A 19,291-nucleotide genomic window follows, 5' to 3' on the forward strand; every position below is an offset into this window, starting at 1 on the left:
TCAGTGCTATTTTCAAAAGGAACCAATTGCACAATTGCATCAACTAGTCAACAACATCACCAGAATCAAACCAAACCCCTTAGCCCAGACAGCATTTTATCACATTCTTTCGGTGTACTTTTGTATTCAAATCCATTGTGTATTAAAGCTCACCTGGTTGATTATTGAGCATTTTCCATCACCAGAGAAAGGGACCTCCAACCCTCCCCCCACCCCTCCGCGTGCACGCATGCACACACACATGCACGCACGCACGCACGCACACGCATGCACACACACATACACACACACCCCTGATGGAGGTGGTCAGAGAGATGAACATCCATGGTTGAGTCTCAGTTGTATTCTATGGCTGGGATTTTCCAGCCATGTTCACCCCAAAAATCGGCAAATCCCGCCTGAGGTAAATGGACCTTTCCATAGTTTGTCTCTCGTCCCCTACGATTCCAGTGATGGGCAGAATAGGAAAATTCACCCCTAAGGGTGGAATTTTGCACTCTATGCACAGAATGCTGGCTGAGGTGAGGAAACCGGCATTGCAGCTTTCCAGCAGCACAGCCGAGTTTTCTCTCCAGATATTATGGCACACTGTGCAAAAAAGATTTGGAGGTATGGTTTTCACCGTCACACTGGTGAGGGCCTGATAGAGTCAGATGGGCAGAACAGTGGCAAATGGAATTTAACCCTGAAAAGTGTAAGGCGATGAATTTTGTGAGGACTAACAATACATAGTCCATAGATATGCAGGTTAGATGGATTGGCCATGCTAAATTGCCCCTTAGTATCCCAAGATGTTTAGGTTGGGGGGGGGGGGTTAGCAGGTTAAATATGTGGGGTTACGGGAAAAGTGCTTGGGTCGGATCCTCTGTCGAAGCGTCAGTGTAGACTCGATAGGCTGGTTGGCCGCCTTCTGCACTGTAGGGATTCTGTGATTCCTATGATAATGAATGGTAGGATGCAAGAAAGTATAGAGGACCAGAGGGACCTTGGGGTGCATGTACATAGATCTCTGACAGTAGCAGGACAGGTAGATAAGATGGATAAGAATACATATGGAATACTTGCTTTTATTAGCCAGGGCACAGAATACAAGAGCAGGGGGTTATGATGAAGCTGTATAAAAGCACAGCTAGGGTACTGTGTGCAATTCTGGTCACCACACTATGGGAAGTTTGCGATTGCACTAGAAAGAGTGCAGAGGAGATTCACCAGGATGTTGCCTGGGCTGGCGTGTTTCAGCTATGAAGAGAGGCTGGTTAGACTGGAGTTGTTTCCCTTAGAGGAGAGAAGACTGAGGGGCAACCTGATTGAGGTGTACAGAATTATGAGGGACATCGATAGAAGGAATAGAAGAGCGGTCAATAAACAAGGGGCACAGATTGAAGGTAAGGGGCAGGAGATTCAGAGGGGGTTTAAGATAAAGCTCCTTTGCCCCGAGGCTGGTGGGAATCTGGAACTCACTGCCTGAAACGGTGGTAGAGACAAGAACCCTCACAACATTTAAGAAGCATTTAGATGAGTACTTGAAACACCATAGCATGCAGGGCTTCAGACCCAGTGCTGGGAAATAGGATTCGAATAGATAGGTGCTTGATGGCCGGCACAGACATGATAGGCCGAAGGGTCTCTTCGTGCCCTGAAACTCTATTATCATGACTCTTACTTCTAATCTGTATGAATGGAGATGCATGTGTTTGACCACTTCTCCTTACCTTTTTAGTAGTTAATGAAATCACTGGGGGTGATTCTCCCATCCTGCTGCGCTGATTTATTTTGCGCAGTGGGCCAGGAGATTTAAGCAGGGCTGGATTAGCGCGATCTGCGCTGGGCGTCGGGCCCCGAGTGCGTCTCCTAGCGCCGGATTTCCAGCGCCGTCAGCTCCGTGCCGGAATAGGCATGGAGCTGCATCAGAGATGCAGGACGTTACTTTAATCGATTTTAAATGCAATTAGCGGGCCCGGAACTGAAGTCTCCAGGCCCACTAGCCTCTCCCCGCCCAGCAGCAATATTTCACTCCAGTGGGGTTTACTATAGCTCCCGACTTGCGGGGCCCTGGTGGCCTGACCCCACTGGAGTGAAAAGGGAGGCAATCGGGCTCCCCAGAGGGTCAGGACTGACGGTGGGGGGTGATTGAATGGGTGGGCGCTGGAGATCGGGGCAGGCCAGGGGGGTGGGGGTGGGGGGGGGTGTTAGGCCTGGGCCCGGGCATGCCTGGGGGGCCAGCAATCGGGCTGTGGGGGACTGAGAGAGCTGGCGATTCGGGAATCACGCGACTGGCCAGCAATCGACCCCCCATTCAACTGAGGGAGAATTTAGCATGGCCAATGCACCTAACCAACCACTGTGCCACCACGCCAACAGCACCACCACCCCCACACAATGGCTATGGGGAGAAGTTGAATAAACTAGGGTCGTTTTCACTGGAAAGACGGAGGCTGAGGGGAGACCTGATAGAGATCTGCAAAATTATGCGCGGCATAGACAGGGTGGATAGTCAGAGGCTTTTTTCCCCAGAGTGGAAGTGTCAATTACAAGGGGGCACGGATTCAAGGTGAGAGGGGGAAAGTTTAAGGGAGATGCGCGGGGGAAGTTTTTCACGCAGAGAGTGGTGGGTGCCTGGAACATGCTGCCAGAGGAGGTGGTGGAAGCAGGCACATTAGCAACATTTAAGAGGCAACTGGATGGCTACATGAATAGGAAGGGAATCGAGGGATATGGACCAAGTAAGGTCAGAAGGTTTTTTTTAGTTTGGCGAGGGCAGCATGGTCAGCACGGCTTAGAGGGCCGAAGGGCCTGTTCCTGTGCTGTAGTTTTCTTTCTTCTTTGTTCTATCCTTGTATCAGGATCGCAAAAATCCCCAACTCTGCACATTCTGTGGCTGTTCAGGAGGGAGGGAGTTCGCACTCCTCCTCTCTAATATTATGAATGAAAGTCACTTGCATTACTTAAAAGTGAAATGTGGCAGGGTGGTGACCTGCGTACCATCACTGTCTCAGGAGTTTTCAATTCTGTCACTACATTCAAAACTAATGACTTCTGCTCAAGCAATCCGAATACTAATGAGCATAAAAGTGTTATTTTAGTGATGTGTGGAACTACTTACAAAAGAAAACATATTTTTGATGACTAGACTATAACCATTCATCAGTTGTGTAACTGCTAGAATCCAGGCTTAAAATAGCTTTCCCCTTGGACTTTGTTTTGGATGGTTCTTCTCTTAATTGAATTTAAAGTAGGAAAAAATAAAACCATTCCACCTAAAGCCTTTCTATGTTCCCAATCTGTTTCTCAGATACAAAAGAATAGTTGGAGTATTTATTAGGGCATGACAGTTCCTTGAAAGAGTGAAGGGTCTATATAGGCCTTTCACTGGACTAGTAATCCAAAGACCCAGGATACATCATTGAATCCCTACAATACAGAGAGAGGCCATTCAGCCCATCGAGTCTGCACTGACCACAATCCCACCCAGGCCCTATTCCTGTAACCCCACAAATTTACCCTGCTAATCCCCCGACACTAGGGTCAATTTAGCATGGCCGATTCAGCTAACCCGCACATCTTTGGACTGTGGGAGGAAACCGGAGCACCCGGAGGAAACCTACACAGACATGAGGAAAATGTGCAAACATCACACAGTCACCCAAGGCCGGAATTGAACTTGGGACCCTGGCACTGTGAGGCAGCAGTGCTAACCACTGTGCCACCCTAACTATGCCACCATGCCACCCTGAGGACCCGGGTTCAAATCCCACCATGGCAGATAGCGAATTTTGAATCCAATTGAAAAAAAGATGGAATTAAAAGTCTACTGATGACCATGAAACCATTGACAACTGTCATAAAAACACATCTGTTTCCTTTAGGGAAAGAAATCTGCCGTCCTTACCTGGTCTGGCCTACATGTGACTCCAGAGCCACAGCAATGTGGTTGACTCTTAAATGCCCTCTGAAATGACATAGCAAGCCATCCAGTTAAAGGGCAATTAGGGATGGGCAATAAATGCTGGCCCAGCCAGCGATGCCCACATTCCCATGAACAAATCAAAAAACAAATCTCCCATACTGCTGCTTTTTACCAGGAGATATTCCGTACCTAGTTTAATGAAACAGTATGATTGATGCATGGTGAAATAATCATGCCGGATTTTTAAAATGTGATGAGGTCAGAGTTGCTGCCCATCTAGTAGTGGGCCTTCTTGTACCACCAGGTACGGAGAGGCATGCTGGGCCCCTTCAAATGGTATTTTTGGTAATTGGTATTTGGGTATTTTTTTTATTCACTTGTGGGACATGGCAGCCCTGGCTGGCCAGTATTTATTGCCCATTCCTAGTTGCCCTTGTTCAGAGAGCAGTTGAGAGTCAACCACCTTGCTGTGGCTCTGGAGTCACATGTAGGCCAGACCAGGTAAGGACGGCAGATTTCCTTCCCTAAAGGTCATTAGTGAACCAGATGGGTTTTTCCGGCAATGGGGCAGCACGGTGACACAGTGGCTAGCACTGCTGCCTCTCAGTGGCAGGGTTCAATTCTGGCCTCTGTGTGGAGTTTGCACGTTCTCCCCATGTCTGCGTGGGTTTCCTCCGGGTGCTCCAGTTTCCTCCCATAGTCCAAAGATGTGCGGGTTAAGTTGACTGGCCATGCTAAACTGATCCTTAGTGTCAGGGGGATTAGCAGGATAAATATGTGGGGTAATGGGGATAGGGCCTGGATGGGATTGTTGTCGGTGTAGACTTGATGGGACGAATGGCCTCCTTCTGCACTGTAGGGATTCTAATATTCTATGACAATGGTTTCATGGTCATCAGTAGATTCTTAATTCCAGATTTTTTATTGAATTCAAATTCCACCATCTGCCGTCGTGGGATTCGAACCTGGGTCCCCAGAACATTAGCTGATTAATCTGGATTAAAAGTCTAGCGATATACCATTAGGCCATTGTGTTGGCCCAATGGAGTACCAATAGCCCAAAGGAAATTAGGGAACCATTGGGTTTTTATGACAGTCTATCATAGTAAGAGCTTCTTATTTCCAGACTTTAAAAATGAAATGATTTTTCACTCTGCTATGGTGGGATTTGAACCATCATTGTGTGGAATTTGCAACTCATATTCTTGATAACTAATCCGTTGATATAACCACAGCACTATTGCCCAATTACAAATGCCTTGAGATCAACTCCAAACTAACAAGAAAGGGCTAAATTGTGCAGAATCGGCTGAAAGTGTACCTCTAACAGAATGACAGAGTGCAAACACCAGTTTTAATGTTTATTTATTAGTGTCACAAGTAGTCTTACATTAACACTGCAATGAAGTTACTGTGAAAATCCCCGTGTCGCCACACTCTCGGGTACACTGAGGAAGAATTTAGCATAGCCAATGCACCCTAACCAGCACGTCTTTCGGATTGTGGGAGGAAATCGGAACACCCGGAGGAAACCCATGCAGACATGGGGGGAATGTGCAGACTCCGCTCAGACAGTGACCCAAGCCGGGAATTGGTCCCTGGCACTGTGAGGCAGCAGTGTTAACCACTGTGCCGCCGTGCCGCCCCTTTAAAAAGGTGTGCGTGAGTCACACATCTACCAATCTGTCTGGACTCCGGATATATCAATCCAGGTTCAGCCTGCTCCAGCCAGTTACTTGTGAAACTTACGGAGCGCAGGCCACTAGGATTTGCATCTTGCTTACATCATGTTAAACGTCCTGTGCGCATCGCCATCCCTACCTCACCTTTGTGCCTCCTCAACTGGCCTCCGAAACCTACCCTCCACTCCACCGCCAACCACCCTCCTTGGAGTGCCTGATCACTCTCCACCCAGTAAGACAAGGACTTGCCTATTGCTGGTATCCATGACACTTCTTTGTGGGACTGCTGGTGGATTAAATCAGCTGGCAGCTCTCAGGGGTGGGACTTTCTTCCAGGAAGGGGATAAAAGTCGACCGTCAGCTTGGGACTCAGAGCTGTTATCACTGAGGTGGACAAATGATATCCTCTCTCCAAGTCCCTCACCCTGCTCCTACAGTTCAGTTTATTTATTAGTATCATGAGTAGGCTTACATTAACACTGCATTGAAGTTACTGTGAAATTCCCCTAGTCATCACACTCTGACGCCTGTTCGGGTACACCGAGGGAGAATTTAGCATGGCCAATGCACTAACCAGCACATCTTTCAGACTGTGGGAGGAAACCGGAGCACCCGGAGGAAACCCACACAGACACAGGGAGAACGAGCATGCTCCACGCAGACAGTGACCCAAGCCAGGAATTGAACCCAGGTCCCTGGCGCTGTGAGGCAGCAGCACTAACCACTGTGCCACCATGCCGCCCACCACCCAAGTAAGAACCAGTCCACTGTTTTCGACTTGTGCTGAAACTGGATCTCATTTGCGCGGCTGTCAGGTTTAATTACAGTGCTAAGTTGGCAAACTGAAGTAGGATTGATGCTACTGTGCTAAACTAGATCCTCATTATTTGTGATGCACCGTGTGCTATGTCAGATTTGACTCAATATTTTGCAATGGATCAGCAGTTCTCGATGGAACGGGAATATTAGAATTGCTAATCCTGCACTTAGTCCATCATACTTTATCTCAAGCATGGTAAACATCACCAAGTCAAGTCACATCAACCAACATCATTTTAAGAAAAAAAACCAAAGTGGAACTTTGCTATACACAAATTGGTAGCCAAATTTCCTGCAGCACAATGGTAACTACACTTCAAAAACTATTTCAATGGCAACCTTGGGTGTATTGATCTCATGTAAGTCGCGAGATAAATGTAAGTTCTTTCTTTCCACACACATGTTGGTCACAATACTTTTCCTGACGTAGATGTTCAAAGGATTTGTTCTAAACCCAATGGTGTTAGACATTTTTAAGCTTGTACAACTTATGTTACAAATGTCCAGCCACTTGATGTTAAGCTATTTAATTTTCCCCGCATGATATGAAGCGATCTCTCCATCCGGACCCAGCAAGCTCATTGCCAGGCCCAATACTGGCTGCAAGAACAGCCTCCTGGAATTAGATAGGCTGACCTCAGGAACCTGTGTAAAGTGACAGGCACAAGGTCTGGCACACTCTCGTTTGTACACACTCTCGAGTTGATTAGGGGAAAAAAAACACCCTGTTCCAGTCACTGCCATGAAAGACTCCCAACCTCACAGAGGCAGAAGTTCTTTGGGGTCTGTTGAATAAAGTTCCATTTGGTGCTCGGTTGTGATCGCACTTTTCTGATCATTTCTTGTACAGATCTCTAGATATAATTGAAATCGGCACAAAATCTACTTTCAGTAGCTCAAAAGTGAACCAGGACGCTTCTCAAACTTCATTTTCAGCCTCTTTAATATTGGCACCTACACCTTAGCTATGACAGTAACACAGCACCCTCTCCTTTCCTTCTCCACTGTGTACTCTATGTACTGATGTGGAGATGCCGGCGTTGGACTGGGGTAAACACAGTAAGAAGTCTTACAACACCAGGTTAAAGTCCAACAGGTTTATTTGGTAGCAAAAGCCACTAGTTTTCGGAGTGCTGCCCCTTCGTCAGGTGAGTGACTGACCACTCACCTGACGAAGGGGCAGCGCACCGAAAGCTAGTGGTTTTTGCTACCAAATAAACCTGTTGGACTTTAACCTGTTGTTGTGAAACTTCTTACTGTGTTTACTCTATGTACGGCATGCTTTGGCTGTATAGTGCCCAAGAAACAATACTTTTCACTGTATCCCAATATATGTGGCAATAATAAATCAAATCAAATCCAATCTTGCCAGCTTGTAGCTAAGGTTAAAGTAAAATAACATAAAATAAGGTTAAAATAATTATTGGTCCGAACTCTGGATGTGCAATGTAACAGCACCATAATATTGATAGATAAAAAATAGAATTTTTAAAAAATTGACAGAAAGTTATGAGAGGTTTAAATCTCTGTATGGTTTGAATATTGGAACGTTTCGCTTCATGTTTGGACAAGGAGCTAATTAACAAGAATCATAATTATTCTCACGATATTTAAGTGATGGCTTTATTTTTTTTCAAAGCTTATTTATTAGTGTCACAAGTAGTCTTACATTAACACTGCAATGAAGTTACTGTGAAAATCCCCAAGTCGCCACACTCCAGTGCCTGTTCAGGCACACTGAGGGAGGATTTAGCCTGGCCGATCTAACCAGCACGTCTTTCCGAATGTGGGAAGAAACCGGAGCATCCGGAGTAAACGGGGAGAATGTGCAGACTCCGCACAGACAGTGACCCAAGCCGGGAATCGAACCCAGGTCCCTGACACTGTGAAGCAGCAGTGCTAACCACTGTGCCACCGCGCTGCCCTGGTGCGTGGAGTTAAGATTATAATGTGGGTTTTGCAAACAAATAAAACTCTCAAATAATTCCTCGTGCAATGGAAGTTGGCAGTTCTTTCAGAGGGCACCATTCAAAAAAAATAACTGCATATTTAATATTCACCGAGATGTGGAGGATTTTACCTTTTCCAGTAAATGGTTGCAGATTATCCCCTGGCATCTCTGAGTTCCTGGTGCTAAATTTGATAATTTTCACAAGGGAGCATTGGAACTCTCCCAGCAACATCACTGTCCCAGTGGCATGGAACCAACTCTACTGGTTAGAACCCGCAAAAAAAAAACTAGTCAAGCAATCAGAATAGAATAGGGGACTGGGGTTAAATAAAAGTTCTGTCAAAAGAGCTGGCACAGATACGATAAGCCAAATGGCCTCTTCTATGCTCTATCATTCTATGATTATATATTATTTGTTCACACACATACATCATACACATATCTACAACACACACACACACGTCATACACATATCTACAACGCACACATATATCATACACATATCTACAACGCACACATACGTCATACACATATCTACAACACACACACATACATCATACACATATCTACAACACACACACACACGTCATACACATATCTACAACGCACACATACATCATACACATATCTACAACACACACACACGTCATACACATATCTACAACACACACACATACATCATACACATATCTACAACACACACACACACGTCATACACATATCTACAACGCACACATACATCATACACATATCTACAACACACACACGCACGTCATACACATATCTACAACGCACACATACATCATATACATATCTACAACACACACACACGTCATACACATATCTACAACACACACACATATATCATACACATATCTACAACACACACACACACGTCATACACATATCTACAACGCACACATACATCATACACATATCTACAACACACACACACGTCATACACATATCTACAACACACACACATACATCATACACATATCTACAACACACACACACACGTCATACACATATCTACAACGCACACATACATCATATACATATCTACAACACACACACACGTCATACACATATCTACAACACACACACATATATCATACACATATCTACAACACACACACACACACGTCATACACATATCTACAACGCACACATACATCATACACATATCTACAACACACACACACGTCATACACATATCTACAACACACACACATACATCATACACATATCTACAACACACACACACACGTCATACACATATCTACAACGCACACATATATCATACACATATCTACAACACACACACATCATGCACACATATATATATTATAGAATCATAGAATCTCTACAGTACAGAAGAGGACATTTGGCGCATCGAGTCTGCACTGACTCTCTGGCAGAGTATTGTACCCAGGCCCTATCCCCTGCTGTATCCCGGTAACTCCGCATATTTACCTTAGCTAATTCCACTAACCTACACATCTTTGGAGACTACAGCACCATTTAACATGGCCAATCCACCTAAACTGCACACCTTTGGAGTGTGGGAGGAAACCGGAGCACCCGGAGGAAACCCACGCAGACACGGGGAGAATGTGCAAACTCCACACAGTCAGCCAAGGCCAGAATTGAACCCGGGTCCCTGGTGCTGTGAAGAAGCAGTGTTAACCACTGTGTCACTGTGGTTCAAAGGAGTTGAAACAACAGTCTAGAGATGGATGTATAGAGTCGGAAGAATTCCCAGCCCCTCAAACCCTACTTTTTAAAATAGCTGCAAGGGTATTCAGGGGCAGGCTAGATTGGAAGTTGGGACGGATGACTCCAGAAGTAGTGAGGAGGTGCCAGGTGTGGAAACAGGAAGGACGGAGATCCTGTCATCCTGTCTTGAGGCTCCGGCACTGTGTCCAAATTATTTTTTTCTGCAGAATAAAACATAAAACATTCCTCCAGCCCTCACCCTTCATGTTCCACACACTCCCCATGCCCCATACATGCCAGCACAGGCCACCTTGTGCTCTGTATGCACCTCTCATTATAGCTCATATACCCTCCATGCCAACGCAAGGCCTGGACCCACCCCATAACCCCTCATAACTTCAATGTGAACCTATGTCTCTGTACCCACCTTCATGACTCTTTGCAGCTCCCAAGTTAACTTAATGCTGACTCATGCCCACCACTCATTGCTCTTACATCTACCATATCAACTCATCCTGTTTTCACCTTGGGCAGACCCCAGGAGCCATGCAGAGATGAGATAAAGTATATTTCTATAAAATGAAGTTCTGTCCCTTGCAGAATTCACTATATTGAAACAAAACTCATTCATAAAAAACCCATTTACTCCATTTATATTCCTTCAACTACATAAAACCTTATAACAACAAACATTTCATTCGACTGCACAATCCCTTACAACAACAAACATTGGAATTTGCAGTCCCACTCTGGAGAGTTTATAAACACTTGTAGCTGTCAATGAAACTGTGAAAAGGCAGGCACCTTTCTGTGATAATGGATGGTGTGAAATTGGTCATGCAGCACTGATCATGTAATGGAAACCCTCAAGCTTATGTCAACAGACAGAGTGAAATAGCAAGCAATGATTTTTTTAAAAAACACTCCAGACATTTGTTTTCAAAGATGTAAAGGGCAGGAGATTGTAAATGCTGTACCAGCTTGACAGTTCCATTGACAGTGGCTTTTGACAGTTCCTCTGGACAGGTCCTCTTGACACTTTAGACAGGTTCTCTTGACAGGTTTCTTGACAGTAGCTGTTGACACTTTTGACAGTTGATTTTTGACAGCTCTGTTGAAAGTTCCAAGGAGCTTGACAGTTAATGAGTCTATGCAATTTGTACGCACATTCATGCCTACATTTAACAAAAGGCACCTTACCTCGGTCTAAGGGCACCCAACATTCCCCAAATGTATCCCCCGGGACCATATCCAAAAGGGGACCTTACCCTTCTAAAGGGACACCCTCGCTATCCAAAGAAATGCACAAAGTTCAGACCTGGCCTTACCAGATCTACTCCACACACTTTGGGTCTCAGAGTCCGAGGCTACCAAAATCCGATTTGACGGGAGGCGGTTGCTGATTTAAATAGCCATCTGCCTCCGTGAAATGGCTGCCATGTGATATCCAGGCCTATCCCACATATATCGCCATGGTAGAGCGATTCCCCATCATGGTGAATATCCAGGCCGATGAATGTAATCGATACATGTGGATAAAACAAAGTGCAGCTTTTGTCCAGTGAAGTATTCAGATAAGTTCAGATAAGTTCCACCGGTGGTGGAATCACCGGTAATTTGTAAAAATCTGGATACCGCTGATAAAAATGGACTGCTTTCAGTGCCCAGATAAATGACAGCACAAAGCAGATTTCTGTTGATGGAACAAAATTTACTGTGCTTAATGTTTGAGAATAAATGCACAGATAGAGCCTGATACTCCATTATCAGCATTTATTCCATATCTTTAAAAATGGATACCTGAAAATAAGTATTTGATGGAGTTTGTGTCCAAGTAATAAATGGAAACAGTGGATAAAGTCATCCGCTGTGATGAGTGCTTGCAAAAAAAACTGTATAAAAAAAGCAGATTGCATTTAGATACCTTTGAACTTGTATAATGTTTTGAAATGATACTTGAAACTTGTACTTCTGATGTGCTAAGTGTAATTTTACAAGATGTAAAGCTTAAATTCAACTTTAAATTCAGATAAATTAAATTATACACAGGCTGTGAGAGGAGTGCTGACAAATAGTGGAGCCACCCAAAAGTGCCTCGAGTCTGGAACAGAAACAGAAAATGCTGGAAAATCTCAGCGGGCGGGGTTCTACAGCCTCGCTCGTCCCAAAACCGTAAAATCCTGCCCGAAGTCAACGGACCTTCCCATGGTCCGTCCCCTCACCCGCTCCGACTCCCGTGACGGGTGGGGTGGTAGAATTCCAACAGCAAGTCTGACAGCATCTGTGGAGGGAGAATAGAGCCAACCTCTCTCTCCACAGGCGCTGTCAGACCTGCTGAGTTTTTTCAGCAATTTCTGTTTCTGGTTTTTACTCCAGCATCCGCACCATTTTGCCTTTATTTTGAATCTAGAACCTTCGGGTTTAGAATTAAAGGAAATGAATGGGATACAAATTAAGCCTGTAAATGCTACGAGACAGGAAAATGGATGCTTTCCTCTTAACGAGCGGAAAGCAGTGAGAACCATTTCCACAGATCACGTTAAATATACAGAAATTAAATGCTGCATCACATTCATTCAAAGTGAAATGGTCGAAAGGAAAAGTAATTGATTTGTTTCCCCTTCTACAATATAGAAGATCAGCAGCAGACATTGTTCAAAGATGCTGAGAACTCAGGTAACTTTTGCAGCCTGAGGAACTACAGCACTTAGAACAGAAAGCACAACACTGTCTCCACACTAATTCGCAACAAGTCCTGTGCTTACTGACACACATTGCTTCCTTATCTTGCAATGCCTCAATTATAACACTTTCAGACTTGTATTACAACCCCTCCAAAGTCTCACCCCCCCCCCCCCCCCCCCCCGCCCGTGGATCATGGAGAAGAATAGATACTGAGTTCTATTTTGCACTCAATTTCTCGCTGAACATAAGAAATGAGATGCTTGTGAGCACCCTCCCAATGACCAGGACGGGACTTGAACCTGCAATCTTCTGATAACCTCACTATCAGCACCCCAGTCAGATATTTCATCCATTAATCCACGCAGCCACTTCAAAGGTAAAATGGAAGCACTTAGCAACGCGCTGAAAGGTAAATGGTGAAATGCTATCACGCTATATACCCTCTCCTGACTTATAGCCGGGAACAGCACAAGTTTTAAATCCAATTTAAAAGTGGGTGATTCCAGGAAAACAAATTGTTTCCAGCCTGTGATTGAGTGCTTTCAGCAGCAAGTATCTGCAAGCTGTGAGCTCATGGCATTTCAGCAGCATGCGTGCGCGCCTGTGGAAAGAATTTGAACTCATTAACACCAAGCAAGTGCCAACAAAGACTCCTGGCAGCCCTTCCATGATTCAAAAACTGTGCTGTCCCTGCCGTAACCTGCACCAAGACCCATTCACTCAACACCCCTGTGCTCACTGACCCCCGCTTAAGTAACACCTTGATTTAATAATTCACATTCCTGCTTTCAGATCCCTCATAACTGCACCCCTCCCTATCTATGTAATCTCCTCTAGCCCCAAGTTCTTCCAAAGCATCAGTGCTCCTTCTGACCTCTGAGCTGTGCCAATTTTATTTATTTTATTCATTTAAGGGATGTGGGCTGGGCCAGCATTTATTGTCCATCTCTAACTGTCCTCCATTTCAGAGGGCATTTGAGAGTTGCTGTGGCTCTGGAGTCACATGTAGGCCAGACCAGGTAAGGACAGCAGATTTCCTTCCCTAAAGCAAATTAGTGAACGAGATGGGTTTTTACAACAACCGACAATGGTTTCACGGTCACCATTAGACTTCTAAGTTTTTCAGCACGGTGGCACAATGGATGGAACTGCTGCCTCACTGCGACAGGGACCCGGGTTCAATTCCGGCCTCTGTGTGGAGTTTGCACATTCGCCCTGTGTCTGCGTGGGTTTCCTCTGGGTGTTCCGGTTTCCTCCCAGAGTCTAAAGATGTGCGGGTTAGGTTGATTGGCTATGCTAAATTGCCCCTTAGTGTCAGGGGGACTAACAGGGTAAATATGTGGGGTTACGGGGATAGGGCCTGGGTGGGCTTGTTATCAGTGCAGACTCGATGGGCTGAATGGCTTCCTTCTGCACTGCAGAGATTCTATGATTTTTATTGAATTTAAATTTCACCATCTGCCTTGGTGGGATTCAAATGCGGGTCCCCAGAGCATTACCCTGGATCACTAGTCCAGTGACAATACCACTGCGCCACTGCCTCCTCCATTCTGCTCCACTACTGATGACCGTCTTCAGCTGCCAAGGCCCCTAAGCTCTGGAATCTCCTTCTCCGCCTCTCTCTTCCCCATTTGGAGGAGGTGATAGCAATTCTGGAAAGGGTAAAAATAGATAAGTCCCCTGGGCCGGATGGGATTTATCCTAGGATTCTCTGGGAGGCTAGAGAGGAGATTGCAGAGCCTTTGGCTTTGATCTTTGTGTCGTCATTGTCTACAGGAACAGTGCCAGAAGACTGGAGGATAGCAGATGTTGTCCCCTTGTTCAAGAAGGGGAGTAGGGACAACCCTGGTAATTATAGACCAGTGAGCCTTACTTCTGCTGTGGGCAAAGTATTGGAAAGGATTATAAGAGAGAGGATTTATAATCGCCTAGAAAGGAATAATTTGATTAGGGATAGTCAGCACGGTTTTGTGAAGGGTAAGTCGTGCCTCACAATCATTATTGAGTTCTCTGAGAAGGTGACCAAAGAGGTGGATGAGGGTAAAGCGGTTGATGTGGTATATATGGATTTCAGCAAAGCGTTTGATAAGGTTCCCCATGGTAAGCTTTTGCAGAAAATACGGACACATGGGATTGAGGGTGATTTAGTGGTTTGGATCAGGAATTGGCTAGCTGTAAGAAAACAAAGGGTGGTGGTTGACGGGAAATATTCATCCTGGAGTTCAGTTACTAGTGGTGTACCGCAAGGATCTGTTTTGGGGCCACTGCTGTTTGTCATTTTTATTAATGACCTGGATGAGGGCGTGGAAGGATGGATTAGTAAATTTGCGGATGACACTAAAGTTGGTGGAGTTGTAGACAGTGCGGAGGGAAGTGGCAGGTTACAGAGGGACATAGATAAGCTGCAGAGCTGGGCTGAGAGGTGGCAAATGGAGTTTAATGCGGAAAAGTGTGAAGTGATTCATTTTGGAAGGAGTGACAGGAATACAGAGTACTGAGCTAATGGTAAGATACTTGGTAGTGTGGATGAACAGAGGGATCTGGGTGTCCATGTGCTTAGATCCCTGAAAGTTGGCACCCAGGTTGATAGGGTTGTTAAGAAGACGTACGGTGTGTTAGCTTTTATTGGTAGAGGGATTGAGGGGTGAGAGATATAGGACAGATGTTAGAGGTAGGTTCTTTACTCAGAGAGTAGTAAGGGCGTGGAATGCCCTGCCTGCAGCAGTAGTGGACTCGTCAACATTAAGAGCATTCAAATGGTTATTGGATAAACATATGGATGATATTGGAATAGTGTAGATTAGAGGGGCTTTAGACTGGTACCACTGGTCGGCGCAACATCGAGGGCCGAAGGGCCTGTACTGCGCTGTAATGTTCTATTAAGACGTTCCTTGTAACTTGCCTCCTTAGCCCAAGCATTTGGTCATCTGTCCTAATACCTCTCTATATAGCTCAGTATCAAATTTTCTTTGCTAATACTCCTGTTGAGGCACCTCAGGATGATTTACTCTATGAAAGGTGCTACATGAATTCAAATGTTGCTTGTGTTGAAGCAAGTTAGCACCAACGAAACGAGTGTGAGCTGGGGCGGAAGAGTGTCTGGCAGGATGACATTTCAACTTACACCATCATATAATTTTTTTGATGTATTAATTCTTGGATTTAGGCATTGCTAGCAATGCCAGCATTTATTGCCCATCCTTCGTTGCCTTTAAGAAGGTGGTACAATCACGGTCCATGTGGTGAATTCCGGCCAGATAGTGGCAACTACGATGGGATAGCTCCTTCACACATTGGTGTGAAACAAGGGGCCGCGCCTCACTCATTTCCATCTTGACACTCGATCTTGGGGAGGAGACGGCAGACCTTATAACCGGTCTGTTGCTTCAACGTCATTCACAAAATGCACTGTTGCACTAAACTTGACAAAAGTCCCAGGCAAGGTCACGCACAGGTCGGGTGTGCATTTCAGAAAGAGCAAAGCTGTGCATGGCGGCGTTTTCCTGAGGCCCACACAAAAACCTGGAGCCAGAGCCTTGACCAATAGTGAACAATGGATTCATTGTGAATCAGCAACTGTCCAAAGATGTGCAGGTTAGGTGGATTGGCCATGGTAAATTGCTCCTTAGTGTCCAAAGATGTGCAGATTAAATGGAACGGCCATACAAAATTGTCCCTTCGTGTCCAAAGATGTGTACGTTAGGTGGGTTGGAAACAATAAATTGTCCCTTCGTGTCCCAAAATGTGTAGGTTAGGAGGATTAGTGGGGTAAATACGTGGGGATAGGGAGAGATCTGGGCCTGGGCAAGATGCTCTGCCGGAGAGGTGGTGCAGACTTGATGGGCCGAATAGCCTCCTTCTGCACTGTAGGGATTCTATGATTCTATGTTTTAAACAGCGCCTGACTTTCTTCTCCATTGTAAATTACATGATAACTTGTGAGCCACATATTCCCATGTTTGAGACAGAAAAAACAATTCACACAGACTAAGTCAAAGCAAAAGCTGTCACAAACGGTGGCTAAAACTACGGTCAAAGAAATGGACCTTAAAGGTAGTTATTAAAGGAGGAGAGGTAGAGGAGGTAGGAAGCGAACTCCAGAGGGCAGGAACTGGGTGATGATAGGCACGTCTGCCCGTGTTGGGGTGAAGGAAAGTCAAGTGTCAAAGGAATAGAGTTCAAGGGAAAGGGGATTGTGGGGCTGGAGGGTCTTGGAGTGATAAAAAGAGAGAAGGACTCGTATTCATACAGCATCTTGCTTGATCTTGGGAAAAATGCTTCCGTTATTTTGGGCAAGAGTTTGATTGGCTGGCATTGTGATTAACCCTCAGCTCGCGGGTCGCATACTAACCAAGTGGCTCTCGGTATTTCCGGGGAGAGCTGAGCAGATATGAGCAAATCTCTTACTGTGTGATGCGCGATTAATTCACTCGGGAGGTTGGATCGTACCCGGGAAATAAAGGCTTTTATTAGCAACAAGAATGGAGCATACTGCTTAACAATACAATCCCAGACTAAAGGGTCACTAGGAAGTGCAGTGACCTTTATACTCCTATAGGAAGGCGGAGCCAACCGGAGTGTACCACAGAACAATACCAACAGGTGGAACACCCCAACCCTAACCCCAACAGTAACAAGAGTAACATATGTACAAGTACCCATAGTGATAACCATCTATGGTTCAGTACCCATAGTGATAACCATCTATGGTTCAGTACCCATAGTGGTAACCATCTATGGTTCACCACACTGTGATTTTGTTCAATCACTGTACAGTAAATCAGGTTGGATCATGGAAAATCTGAACTGAGTGGAAAACGGCGGACTGGCAGCAAGGAAAGGAAAAAGGAGATGCAAGATTACCCCAAAAATCGCAACATGCCAGCAATGTTGGAATGGACGAGTGAACAGATTAAGGATTTCAGGCCCAGTCAAGTTTAATTAATGCAGCGATTGATTTTGCACGATGCTAATCAATGAGTTAGAAGCGTATTGCACACCGTAGGAATGAATGCCTTAACCAATTCAGGTACTGTGGGGAAGTGATGTCCTCGTGGTATTATCGCTGGACTATTAACCCAGAAACTCAGATAATGTTCTGGGGACATGGGGCACGGTGGTACAGTGGTTAACACTGCTGCCTCATAGCGTCACAGACCCGGGTTCAATTCTGGCCTTGGGTCACTGTCGGTGTGGAGTTTGAACATTCTCCCCGTGTCTACGTGGGTTTCCTCCGAGTGATCCAGTTTCCTCCCACAGCCCAAAGATGCGCGGGTTAGGTTGATTGGCCATGCTAAATTAACACTAGCGTCAGAGAGATTAGCAGGGTAAATATGAGGGGTTACAGGAATAGGGCCTGGGTGGGATTGTGGTCGGTGCAGACTCAACGGGCCGAATGGCCTCCTTCCGCACTGTCGGGATTGTATGACCCAGATTTGAATCCAGCCACAGCAGATGGTGGAACTTGAATTTGAATTCAATTTTAAAAAATCTGGAATGGAGAATCCACTGATGAACATGAAACCATTGTGTGAAAAACCCATCAGGTTCACTAATGTCCTTTAGGGAAAGAAATCTGCTGTCCTTATCTGGTCTGGCCTACATGTGACTCCAGAGCCACAGCAGTGTCGTAGACTCTCAACTGCCCTCTGGTAACTCGGAAGGGGCAATAAATGGTGGCCAGTCTGCAACGCCCATGTCCTACGAATGAATTTTTAAAAAAATCTCAGCCTCTGGAGGTTTATTAGCGATGACACACAAAGGGAATGTGGGCTTCTACAGATAGGCCCCACTGGATTGAGGGATATGAAGCCAGTCAGCTCGGGCACTGTTTCAGCCACTTGTGAGTCGACTCCTATCCGGACCAGGCACAAACATTTCGAGCTGAATGTATCTGACAGTGGGAGAGGAATGGACTGCCTGCAGTGATAGTGGAGTCAGACACTTTAGGAACATTTAAGCGCTTATTGGATAGGCACATGGAGCACACCAGGATGATAGGGAGTGGGATAGCTTGATCTTGGTTTCAGATAAAGCTCGGCACAACATCGTGGGCCGAAGGGCCTGTTCTGTGCTGTACTGTTCTATGTTCTATTCAAGAGAACCTGTGGCTGCTCGGCCGACTCATTACGTTGTGTTTCTTTGCCCCCAACTTGCATTTATTTCCAACACCCTCACTTCCTCTCCTGGAAGCAGCGATTAGTCACGGTTCCATGAGTACCAGTTAACCTCCCAAACCTTATCCACTGTGAGTACACATGCTCAGATAGCGAATGCTGGCCGTCTCAAATGACTGTAACCAACGTCACAATCAGACACGAAACAATGTACACGTTCATATTTTTCTTCAAGTGCATGGTCCCTTTCGGTTTCTTTACGTGACCTTGAAGGAACTTAACGGGACCAAGGTGTGCACTGCCATGTGCTGTTTGCAAATCTTGTTGTTTCTAGATTAATTTGATTTGATTTATTATTGTCACATGTATTAGTAACAGTGAAAAGAATTGCTCCTTGCGCGCTTCACAGACA

General features: G+C 45.4%; 1 protein-coding gene across 4 annotated transcripts in view; it reads right to left on the reverse strand.

The window, feature by feature from the left end:
- Positions 1 to 19,291, reverse strand: part of LOC144498499 (monocarboxylate transporter 2) — a 156,618-nt gene that overhangs the window by 28,465 nt on the left and 108,862 nt on the right. The window lies entirely within an intron of this gene.

The sequence above is a fragment of the Mustelus asterias genome, chromosome 9, assembly GCF_964213995.1.
Source record: "Mustelus asterias chromosome 9, sMusAst1.hap1.1, whole genome shotgun sequence".
Lineage (NCBI taxonomy): Eukaryota > Metazoa > Chordata > Chondrichthyes > Carcharhiniformes > Triakidae > Mustelus > Mustelus asterias.